Genomic DNA, 11,594 nt, shown 5'->3' on the forward strand with positions numbered 1-11,594 from the left:
AGTATTGATGCGGTTGTTCACTTCAGACCCTGACATCTGCAAGTCGGCTCATGGTTCAATTGTTGTGGAAATGCCCGCGTTGGACTTGGGTGAGTACAGGAAGAATTCTTACAACACCAGGTTAAAGTCCAACAGTTTTGTTTCAAACACAAGTTTTCGGAGCACTGCTCCTTCCTCAGGTGAATGCTGATTCCTCAGATTCACCTGAGGAAGGACAATGCTCCGAAAGCTCGTGTTTCAAACAGACCTGTTGGACATTAACGTGGTGATTGTTATACTTGCTACATGGCTCAATCGCCATCGCTTCACAGGAATATTGAGGAGATCTGTTCCAGAGGCATGAGATGCAGCAGAAAATATTTTCGAAATTACACTTGGCACCATAAAAAACGATTTCAATTAACCAGTTGTCTAACCAGGGCCACTATTTAAAATGTCAGCAACGAACATTATGCATCAGACTTTTGTGCAAACCAGGGGATGCGTATCCTTGCTTTTCCCAGCAAACACATTGAATTAAACGTTTTTGTTCAATAACAGGACACAATATAAAGAGCGGTGGGATAGGTAGGTTCCAAATTCACGAATCATGTCGACGTTGGGTACAATAGTTCTGAAGATTGGGGGACCAGGGGACAGCCTCTCCGGGTCGGTCTGCATGTATTAACAATGATGTTCTTTACACTAACAGACTGATTTCATTTCCTGCTACTTCGGTAAATTGAAAAGGTTATTGAAGCAAAAATGAACAGAACTGAAATTCAGGATACACGGTTAAGAAGGATCCACTATGCCTCACTATATAACACTATTCTTGGATGGAAGATTTTGCGTGTTGCGAGATGATCCGGTACTTCAAATTATTACATTCTGCGTACAGTTTTTGCATTTTTGTCGAGTTTGGAAGACCGTTATTGAATATCACAGCATGCAGGTCAGCTGCATCGGCGATTCTGTTCCTGACGAGCAGTCGTGAGTTACTGGCCGATCCTCCTTGATTTTCTCATTGTTCACCACTTACTGTGGTGACCTTTGAAGAAATGTGTTTGAATTGTGTCGTTTTTGCGAATGAAGATCGTGTGCGACAAATGGCGCACGTTGAAGGTTGCATTTGAACTTCTATACGGACAAGTGTGGAAAATGAAAACGATATGTGCCCTGTTCGCTGATCGAACGAGTGCAGCACAATATTGGCGTGGGCGGATTTAAAGAGATGTTTCAAGGACGCCCCGTCGAGTGCATCTCTTGGGCGATGTGCCTTGGCGGATTTGACAGCTGATGAGCCACTTTTGAAAAGGATTGCCGTTTTCATCCAGGAGAGGTACAAACTCCCCGTCGGGGAATTGAACCCCGGTCTCCCGCGTGACAGGCGGGGATACTAACCACTATACTAACGAGGAACTGCGTAAAGGCTGGCCCCGCCTGGCTCACTGAGGTTTGCTTCCCTCTAAAATGACTCGATTTTCTGCAGTTTCTTGCTTTTCCTGTGAAATCAGTAATTGCTGTGGCAACTACATACCGTGTTAAATGACGATCCAGGTTAACGTTGGAAGACAGAATGCAGAACACCCAAACACTTTCGTGTGTGTTGAGCTGTAAGAATTGATGCGGTTGTTCACATCAGACCCTGACATCTGCAAGTCGGCTCATGGTTCAATTGTTGTGGAACTGCCCGCTTTGGACTTGGGTGAGTACAGTAAGAATTCTTACAACACCAGGTTAAAGTCCAACAGGTTTGTTTCAAACACTAGTTTTCGGAGCACTGCTCCTTCCTCAGGTGAATGCTGATTCCTCAGATTCACCTGAGGAAGGACAATTGCTCCGAAAGCTCGTGTTTCAAACAGACCTGTTGGACATTAACGTGGTGATTGTTATACTTGCTACATGGCTCAATCGCCATCGCTTCACAGGAATATTGAGGAGATCTGTTCCAGAGGCATGAGATGCAGCAGAAAATATTTTCGAAATTACACTTGGCACCATAAAAAAACGATTTCAATTAACCAGTTGTCTAACCAGGGCCACTATTTAAAATGTCAGCAACGAACATTATACATCAGACTTTTGTGCAAACCAGGGGATGCGTATCCTTGCTTTTCCCAGCAAACACATTGAATTAAACGTTTTTGTTCAATAACAGGACACAATATAATGAGCGGTGGGATCGGTAGGTTCCAAATTCACGAATCATGTCGACGTTGGGTACAATAGTTTCTGAAGATTGGGGGACCTGGGGACAGCCTCTCCGGGTCGGTTCTGCATGTATTAACAATGATGTTCTTACACTAACAGGCTGATTTCATTTCCTGCTACTTCGGTAAATAGAAAAGGTTATTGAAGCAAAAATGAACAGAAGTGAAATTCAGGACACACCGTTAAGAAGGATCCACTATGCCTCACTATACAACATTATTCTTGGATGGAAGCTTGTGCGTGTTGCGAGATGATCCGGTACTTCAAATTATTACATTCTGCGTACAGTTTTTGCATTATTGTCGCGTTTGGAAGACCGTTATTGAATATCACAGCATGCAGGTCAGCTGCATCGGCGATTCTGTTCCTGACGAGCAGTCGTGAGTTACTGCCCGATCCTCCTTGATCGTCTCATTGTTCACAACTTGGCTGTGGTGACCTTTGAAGAAATGTTTTTCAATTGTGTCGTTTTTGCGAATGAAGATCGTGTGCGACAAATGGCGCACGTTGAAGTTTGCATTTGAACTTCTATACGGACAAATGTGGAAAATGAAAACGATATGTGCCCTGTTCGCTGACCGACCGAGTGCAGCACAATATTGGCGTGGGCGGATTTAAAGATATGTTTCCAGGACGCCCCGTCGAGTACATCTCTTGGGCGATGTGCCTTGGCGGATTTGACAGCTGATGTGCCACTTTTAAAAAGGATTGCAGTTTTCTTCCAGGGGAGGTACAAACTCCCCGTCGGGGAATTGAACCCCGGTCTCCCGCGTGACAGGCGGGGATACTAACCACTATACTAACGAGGAACTGCGTGACAACTGGCCCCACCTGGCTCACTGAGGCTTGCTTCCCCTCTAAAATGACTAGGTTTTCTGCAGGTTTTTGCTTTTCCTGTGAAATCAGTAATTGCTGTGGCAACTACATACCGTGTTAAATGACGATCGAGGTTAACTTTGGAAGACAGAACGCAGAACACCCAAACACTTCCGTGTTCGTTGAGCTGTAAGTATTGATGCGGTTGTTCACTTCAGACCCTGACATCTGCAAGTCGGCTCATGGTTCAATTGTTGTGGAAATGCCCGCGTTGGACTTGGGTGAGTACAGGAAGAATTCTTACAACACCAGGTTAAAGTCCAACAGTTTTGTTTCAAACACTAGTTTTCGGAGCACTGCTCCTTCCTCAGGTGAATGCTGATTCCTCAGATTCACCTGAGGAAGGACAATTGCTCCGAAAGCTCGTGTTTGAAACAGACCTGTTGGACATTAACGTGGTGATTGTTATACTTGCTACATGGCTCAATCGCCATCGCTTCACAGGAATATTGAGGAGATCTGTTCCAGAGGCATGAGATGCAGCAGAAAATATTTTCGAAATTGCACTTGGCACCATAAAAAAACGATTTCAATTAACCAGTTGTCTAACCAGGGCCACTATTTAAAATGTCAGCAACGAACATTATGCATCAGACTTTTGTGCAAACCAGGGGATGCGCATCCTTGCTTTTCCCAGCAAACACATTGAATTAAACGTTTTTGTTCAATAACAGGACACAATATAAAGAGCGGTGGGATAGGCAGGTTCCAAATTCACGAATCATGTCGACGTTGGGTACAATAGTTCCTGAAGATTGGGGGACCAGGGGACAGCCTCTACGGGTCCGGTCTGCATGTATTAACAATGACGTTCAGTACACTAACAGGCTGATTTCATTTCCTGCTACTTCGGTAAATTGAAAAGGTTATTGAAGCAAAAATGAACAGAACTGAAATTCAGGATACACCGGTTAAGAAGGATCCACTATGCCTCACTATACAACACTTATTCTTGGATGGAAGATTGTGCGTGTTGCGAGATGATCCGGTACTTCAAATTATTACATTCTGCGTACAGTTTTTGCATTTTTGTCGCGTTTGGAAGACCGTTATTGAATATCACAGCATGCAGGTCAGCTGCATCGGCGATTCTGTTCCTGACGAGCAGTCGTGAGTTACTGCCCGATCCTCCTTGATCGTCTCATTGTTCACAACTTGGCTGTGGTGACCTTTGAAGAAATGTTTTTCAATTGTGTCGTTTTTGCGAATGAAGATCGTGTGCGACAAATGGCGCACGTTGAAGTTTGCATTTGAACTTCTATACGGACAAATGTGGAAAATGAAAACGATATGTGCCCTGTTCGCTGACCGACCGAGTGCAGCACAATATTGGCGTGGGCGGATTTAAAGATATGTTTCCAGGACGCCCCGTCGAGTACATCTCTTGGGCGATGTGCCTTGGCGGATTTGACAGCTGATGTGCCACTTTTAAAAAGGATTGCAGTTTTCTTCCAGGGGAGGTACAAACTCCCCGTCGGGGAATTGAACCCCGGTCTCCCGCGTGACAGGCGGGGATACTAACCACTATACTAACGAGGAACTGCGTGACACCTGGCCCCACCTGGCTCACTGAGGCTTGCTTCCCCTCTAAAATGACTAGGTTTTCTGCAGGTTTTTGCTTTTCCTGTGAAATCAGTAATTGCTGTGGCAACTACATACCGTGTTAAATGACGATCGAGGTTAACTTTGGAAGACAGAATGCAGAACACCCAAACACTTCCGTGTTCGTTGAGCTGTAAGTATTGATGCGGTTGTTCACTTCAGACCCTGACATCTGCAAGTCGGCTCATGGTTCAATTGTTGTGGAAATGCCCGCTTTGGACTTGGGTGAGTACAGTAAGAATTCTTACAACACCAGGTTAAAGTCCAACAGGTTTGTTTCAAACACTAGTTTTCGGAGCACTGCTCCTTCCTCAGGTGAATGCTGATTCCTCAGATTCACCTGAGGAAGGAGAAATGCTCCGAAAGCTCGTGTTTGAAACAGACCTGTTGGACATTAACGTGGTGTTTGTTATACTTGCTACATGGCTCAATCGCCATCGCTTCACAGGAATATTGAGGAGATCTGTTCCAGAGGCATGAGATGCAGCAGAAAATATTTTCGAAATTGCACTTGGCACCATAAAAAAACGATTTCAATTAACCAGTTGTCTAACCAGGGCCACTATTTAAAATGTCAGCAACGAACATTATACATCAGACTTTTGTGCAAACCAGGGGATGCGCATCCTTGCTTTTCCCAGCAAACACATTGAATTAAACGTTTTTGTTCAATAAGAGGACACAATATAAAGAGCGGTGGGATAGGCAGGTTCCAAATTCACGAATCATGTCGACGTTGGGTACAATAGTTCCTGAAGATTGGGGGATCAGGGGACAGCCTCTCCGGGTCCGGTCTGCATGTATTAACAATGACGTTCAGTACACTAACAGACTGATTTCATTTCCTGCTACCTCGGTAAATTGAAAAGGTTATTGAAGCAAAAATGAACAGAACTGAAATTCAGGACACACGGTTAAGAAGGATCCACTATGCCTCACTATACAACACTATTCCTGGATGGAAGATTTTGCGGGTTGCGAGATGATCCGGTACTTCAAATTATTACATTCTGCGTACAGTTTTTGCATTTTTGTCGCGTTTGGAAGACCGTTATTGAATATCACAGCATGCAGGTCAGCTGCATCGGCGATTCTGTTCCTGACGAGCAGTCGTGAGTTACTGGCCGATCCTCCTTGATTGTCTCATTGTTCACCACTTAACTGTGGTGACCTTTGAAGAAATGTGTTTGAATTGTGTCGTTTTTGCGAATGAAGATCGTGTGCGACAAATGGCGCACGTTGAAGGTTGCATTTGAACTTCTATACGGACAAGTGTGGAAAATGAAAACGATATGTGCCCTGTTCGCTGGTCGAACGAGTGCAGCACAATATTGGCGTGGGCGGATTTAAAGAGGTTTCAAGGACGCCCCGTCGAGAGCATCTCTTGGGCGATGTGCCTTGGCGGATGTGACAGCCGATGAGCCACTTTTGAAAAGGACTGCCGTTTTCATCCAGGAGAGGTACAAACTCCCCGTCGGGGAATTGAACCCCAGTCTCCCCGTGATAGGCGGGGACACAAACCACTATACTAACGAGGAACTGCGTAAAGGCTTGCCCCGCCTGGCTCACTGAGGTTTGCTTCCCTCTAAAATGACTCGATTTTCTGCAGTTTCTTGCTTTTCCTGTGAAATCAGTAATTGCTGTGGCAACTACATACCGTGTTAAATGACGATCCAGGTTAACTTTGGAAGACAGAATGCAGAACACCCAAACACTTTCGTGTGTGTTGAGCTGTAAGAATTGATGCGGTTGTTCACATCAGACCGTGACATCTGCAAGTCGGCTCATGGTTCAATTGTTGTGGAACTGCCCGCTTTGGACTTGGGTGAGTACAGTAAGAATTCTTACAACACCAGGTTAAAGTCCAACAGGTTTGTTTCAAACACTAGTTTTCGGAGCACTGCTCCTTCCTCAGGTGAATGCTGATTCCTCTGATTCACCTGAGCAAGGAGAAATGCTCCGAAAGCTCGTGTTTGAAACAGACCTGTTGGACATTAACGTGGTGTTTGTTATACTTGCTACATGGCTCAATCGCCATCGCTTCACAGGAATATTGAGGAGATCTGTTCCAGAGGCATGAGATGCAGCGGAAAATATTTTCGAAAATGCACTTGGCACCATAAAAAACGATATCAATTAACCAGTTGTCTAACCAGGGCCACTATTTAAAATGTCAGCAACGAACATTATGCATCAGACTTTTGTGCAAACCAGGGGATGCGCATCCTTGCCTTTCCCAGCAAACACATTGAATTAAACGTTTTTGTTCAATAACAGGACACAATATAAAGAGCGGTGGGATAGGCAGTTTCCAAATTCACGAATCATGTCGACGTTGGGCACAATAGTTCCTGAAGATTGGGGGACCAGGGGACAGCCTCTACGGGTCCGGTCTGCATGTATTAACAATGACGTTCAGTACACTAACAGGCTGATTTCATTTCCTGCTACTTCGGTAAATTGAAAAGGTTATTGAAGCAAAAATGAACAGAACTGAAATTCAGGACACACGGTTAAGAAGGATCCACTATGCCTCACTATACAATACTTTTCTTGGATGGAAGATTTTGCGCGTTGCGAGATGATCCGGTACTTCAAATTATTACATTCTGCGTACAGTGTTTGCATTTTTGTCGCGTTTGGAAGACCGTTATTGAATATCACAGCATGCAGGTCAGCTGCATCGGCGATTCTGTTCCTGACGAGCAGTCGTGAGTTACTGGCCGATCCTCCTTGATTGTCTCATTGTTCACCACTTAACTGTGGTGACCTTTGAAGAAATGTGTTTGAATTGTGTCGTTTTTGCGAATGAAGATCGTGTGCGACAAATGGCGCACGTTGAAGGTTGCATTTGAACTTCTATACGGACAAGTGTGGAAAATGAAAACGATATGTGCCCTGTTCGCTGATCGAACGAGTGCAGCACAATATTGGCGTGGGCGGATGTAAAGAGATGTTTCAAGGACGCCACGTCGAGTGCATCTCTTGGGCGATGTGCCTTGGCGGATTTGACAGCCGATGAGCCACTTTTGAAAAGGATTGTCGTTTTCATCCAGGAGAGGTACATACTCCCCGTCGGGGAATTGAACCCCGGTCTCCCGCGTGACAGGCGGAGATACTAACCACTATACTAACGAGGAACTGCGTAAAGTCTAGCCCCGCCTGGCTCACTGAGGTTTGCTTCCCTCTAAAATGACTCGATTTTCTGCAGTTTCTTGCTTTTCCTGTGAAATCAGTAATTGCTGTCGCAACTACATACCGTGTTAAATGACGATCCAGGTTAACTTTGGAAGACAAAATGCAGAACACCCAAACACTTTCGTGTGTGTTGAGCTGTAAGAATTGATGCGGTTGTTCACATCAGACCCTGACATCTGCAAGTCGGCTCAATGTTCAATTGTTGTGGAACTGCCCGCTTTGGACTTGGGTGAGTACAGTAAGAATTCTTACAACACCAGGTTAAAGTCCAACAGGTTTGTTTCAAACACTAGTTTTCGGAGCACTGCTCCTTCCTCAGGTGAATCAGAGGAATTGTGTCGTTTTTGCGAATGTGGAAAATGAAAACGATATGTGTCCACCCACCAGGTACGCGGCACATAAACGTGCGACTCAACCAATGTAGTCTACCTCTTACGCTGCAGGAAAGGATGTCCCGAAGCATGGTACATTGGCGAACCATGCAGACACTGCGACAACGAATGAACGGCCATCGTGCGACAATCACCGGGCAGGAATGTTCCCTTCCAGTCGGGGAACACTTCAGCAGTCAAGGGCATTCAGCCTCTGATCTCCGGGTAAGCGTTCTCCAAGGCGGTCTTCAGGACACGCGACAACGCAGAATTGCCGAGCAGAAACTTATAGCTAAGTTCCGCACGCATGAGTGCGGCCTCAACAGGGATCTTGGATTCATGTCACATTACATCCACCCCCACCATCAGGCCTGGACTTGCAAATCCCTACCAACTGTTCGGGCTTGAGACAATTTACACCTCTTTAACCTGTGATTATCCCTCTCCCTGGATCTGTAATGATTTGATTACCTGCAAATGCCTGCATTCTAAGCATTGTCCAGCATCTCTGACTTTGTCTATATAAATGTTTCTGGAACATACCTCGCCAATCACCTGAGGAAGGAGCTGCGCTCCGAAAGCTCGTGTTTGAATCAAACCTGTTGGACTTTAACCTGGTGTTGTAAGACTTTGATCTGTAACTGTGACCAGTTAGTGATTCAGTTCCAATTGTCAGTGTGTTTCTCTGGGTGGTTCCACTGCACTCTCGTGTAGCTGCCTCAGTAACTGTGACCATTCTGTGACTCAGTTCCAATTGTCAATGTGTTTCTCTGGGTGGTTTTACTGCACTCTGGGCTGCAGCTGCCTCTGTAACTGTGACCATTCAGTGATCGAGATCCAATTGACAGTGTGTTTCTCTGGGTGGTTCCACTGCACTCTGGCATGCAGCTGTCTCCTTAACGGTGACCACTGCATCATGTACTCTATGTGGGATCATTCTACATAAAATCCCAATTTAAACAAATCGAAAATCTGGTACTTTTTTAAGGCCAATGTAAATGATTCCAACCCTAAATTTGAGGCGGCTCCTGAAACTATGAAACATTTGGAAACATTGGAACACCACAGGAAACCCGACCCCTGCAGCAGATACAAATACATCACCTCATAGAGCAGCAGAAAAACAATTTGACTGTGAGAACTAATGCACCGTCTGTAACTGACACTGGCCCTCCATCGGACACATAAACACTCAGTACAACAGAGACGGGTTGATATGTGGAGGAAGAGAAAGGGCGGGCAGGTTTGTGAGAGTGAAGGTGGGTGAGAGAGAATGAGAGTGGGAGAGAATGATTAATAGAGACTGGACAGTGAAGGAGAATGAGGATAAAAGCCAAAGTCTGATAGAAAGGGCAGAGGTGTAAGTGGAGACAGAAGCGGAGGGGAATATTTGAAGTGGAACGAGTATTGTTACAATACTAACAGGTTTAGCTCAGTAGTCTATAAAGTTGTTACGTGATGTGGAACAAGGCCAGCGTTTCTGTTCAATGCACCAACCAACTGACGATATTCATGATGCTCAACCTTCTCAACATTGCCGCAAGATCATACCACTATCATTCCGCTCAGCCCCTGAAAGAGAAAATGGTCATCGGGGAATATGGTGACTTTGTCTTAATGTTTAATCATTGAAAGAAGTCAAATTTGTCATAAATATACCGAAAGTGGGTAAATGAGAGAGTGTGAGAGAGTGATGGTGGGAGAGAGAGTGTGTGTTTGTGGAGGAGGGAGAGTGTGTGAGTGTGCGAGAGAGAGGGAGCGAGAATGTGTGAGAGAAAGAGAGGTAGAGAGAGAGACCGAGAAAGACAGAGAAAGTGAGAGAGAGAGATGGAGTGAGAGAGAGGAATAGAGAGTGAGGAAGAGAGAGAGCGAGAGAGCGAGAGATAGAGAGATAGAGAAAGTGAGAGCGAGAGAGAGAGAGAGAGCGTGAGAGAGAAGAAGAGAGAGGGAGAAGGAGAGAGCGAGAGAGATAAAGTGCGTGTGAGTGAACGCGAGAGACGGAGTGAGGGTGAGTTTGTGAGAGAAGGCGGTGTGAGAGTGGCAGGACGTGTGAGATGGCGGAAGTGTGCGAGTTGGAGCGAATGTGTGAGAGAGAGTGAGTGTCAAAGAGAATGAAAGAGTCAGAGAAAGAGGAAGTGTGAGGGATTGAGAGGAAGCATGTGAGAGTGTGAGAGGGAGGGTGTTAGAGAGTGTGAGAATGGAAGTGTGAGAGACGAATAGAGAATCAGAGAGTGCGATCGAGAGAGAGGGTGTGAGAGATGGAGAAATTGTCAAATTGAAAGAGAATGAAAGAAAATATGTGAAGTGTATGATAAAGATTTGAGAGCCGGCTTGTAAGATCCAGACTGGAAGAGTGTCTGGATGCCGCAATATGGGAGCCATTGAGGGAGAACGTGTGCGTGAGCCGGAGTGTGAGACCCTGTGAGAGCTATTGAGAGCATGGGTGAGAGCCGCTGTGATAAATCAGATAATGGGAACCGCATTGTGAGAGCGATTCTGAGAGCGTGTGTGAGAGCCGGATTGTGAGAGGCGGAGTTTGTGGCCCTGTGTGAAGAGGGTGTGAGAGTGATTCAGAGAGAGTGTGAGAGTGTGTGTGAGAGCCGGATTATGAGAGGCGGAGTTTGTGGCCCTGTGTGAATAGTGTGAGGGTATTTGTGAGAGATGGTATCTGAGAGTGTACGTGTGAGCCAGATTGTGAGAGCGTGTGTGAGTGACCATAAATACATAAAACATACTGGCAGAATTACTCGCCACTCGGCCCAACGAGTCTGCTCCGCCATTCAATCATGGCTGATTTTTTTCTCATCCCCATTCTCCTGCCTTCTACGAATAACCCATGATCTCCTTATTAATCAAGAACCTATCTGTCTCTATCTTAAAGACACTCAGTGATTTGGCCTCCACAACCTTCTGCGGCAAACAGTTCCACAGATTCACCACCATCTGGCTGAAGAAATTCCACCTCACCTCTATTTTAAAAGATTGCTCCTTTAGTCAAAGATTGTGTCCTCTACTTCTAGTTTTTCCTTCAAGTGGACACATTCTCAAGTGCACTCTATTCAGGCCTCGCAGTGTCCTGTAAGTTTCCATAAGATTTAATCATCCTTCTAATCTCCAACAAGTATAGACCCAGAGCCCTCAACCATTCCCCATACGGCAAGTTCATTCCAATTATCATTCTTGTGAACGTCCTCTGGACCCTTTCCAAGACCAGCACATCCTTCCTTAGATGCTGGGACCAAAACTGCTCACAATACTCCAAATGGGGTCTGACCAAAGCCTTATACAACCTCAGAAACACATCCCTGGTTTATATTCTAGCCTTCTTTACATGAATGTTAACATTGCATTTGC

The 11,594-nt window shown here is 45.4% G+C and overlaps 4 non-coding genes across 4 annotated transcripts; all 4 read right to left on the bottom strand.

Moving 5' to 3' along the window:
- Window positions 1-1,328: 1,328 nt before the first annotated feature.
- Window positions 1,329-1,400, bottom strand: trnad-guc. The gene has a single exon. It is a non-coding gene; the product is annotated as a tRNA-Asp (tRNA).
- A 1,530-nt stretch (window positions 1,401-2,930) lies between these two features.
- On the bottom strand, window positions 2,931-3,002 carry trnad-guc. The gene has a single exon. It is a non-coding gene; the product is annotated as a tRNA-Asp (tRNA).
- Window positions 3,003-4,536: 1,534 nt separating this feature from the next.
- On the bottom strand, window positions 4,537-4,608 carry trnad-guc. The gene has a single exon. It is a non-coding gene; the product is annotated as a tRNA-Asp (tRNA).
- Window positions 4,609-7,739: 3,131 nt separating this feature from the next.
- trnad-guc lies at window positions 7,740-7,811 on the bottom strand. The gene has a single exon. It is a non-coding gene; the product is annotated as a tRNA-Asp (tRNA).
- Between the last annotated feature and the right edge of the window lie 3,783 nt (window positions 7,812-11,594).

This window comes from Scyliorhinus canicula, chromosome 30, assembly GCF_902713615.1.
Source record: "Scyliorhinus canicula chromosome 30, sScyCan1.1, whole genome shotgun sequence".
Lineage (NCBI taxonomy): Eukaryota > Metazoa > Chordata > Chondrichthyes > Carcharhiniformes > Scyliorhinidae > Scyliorhinus > Scyliorhinus canicula.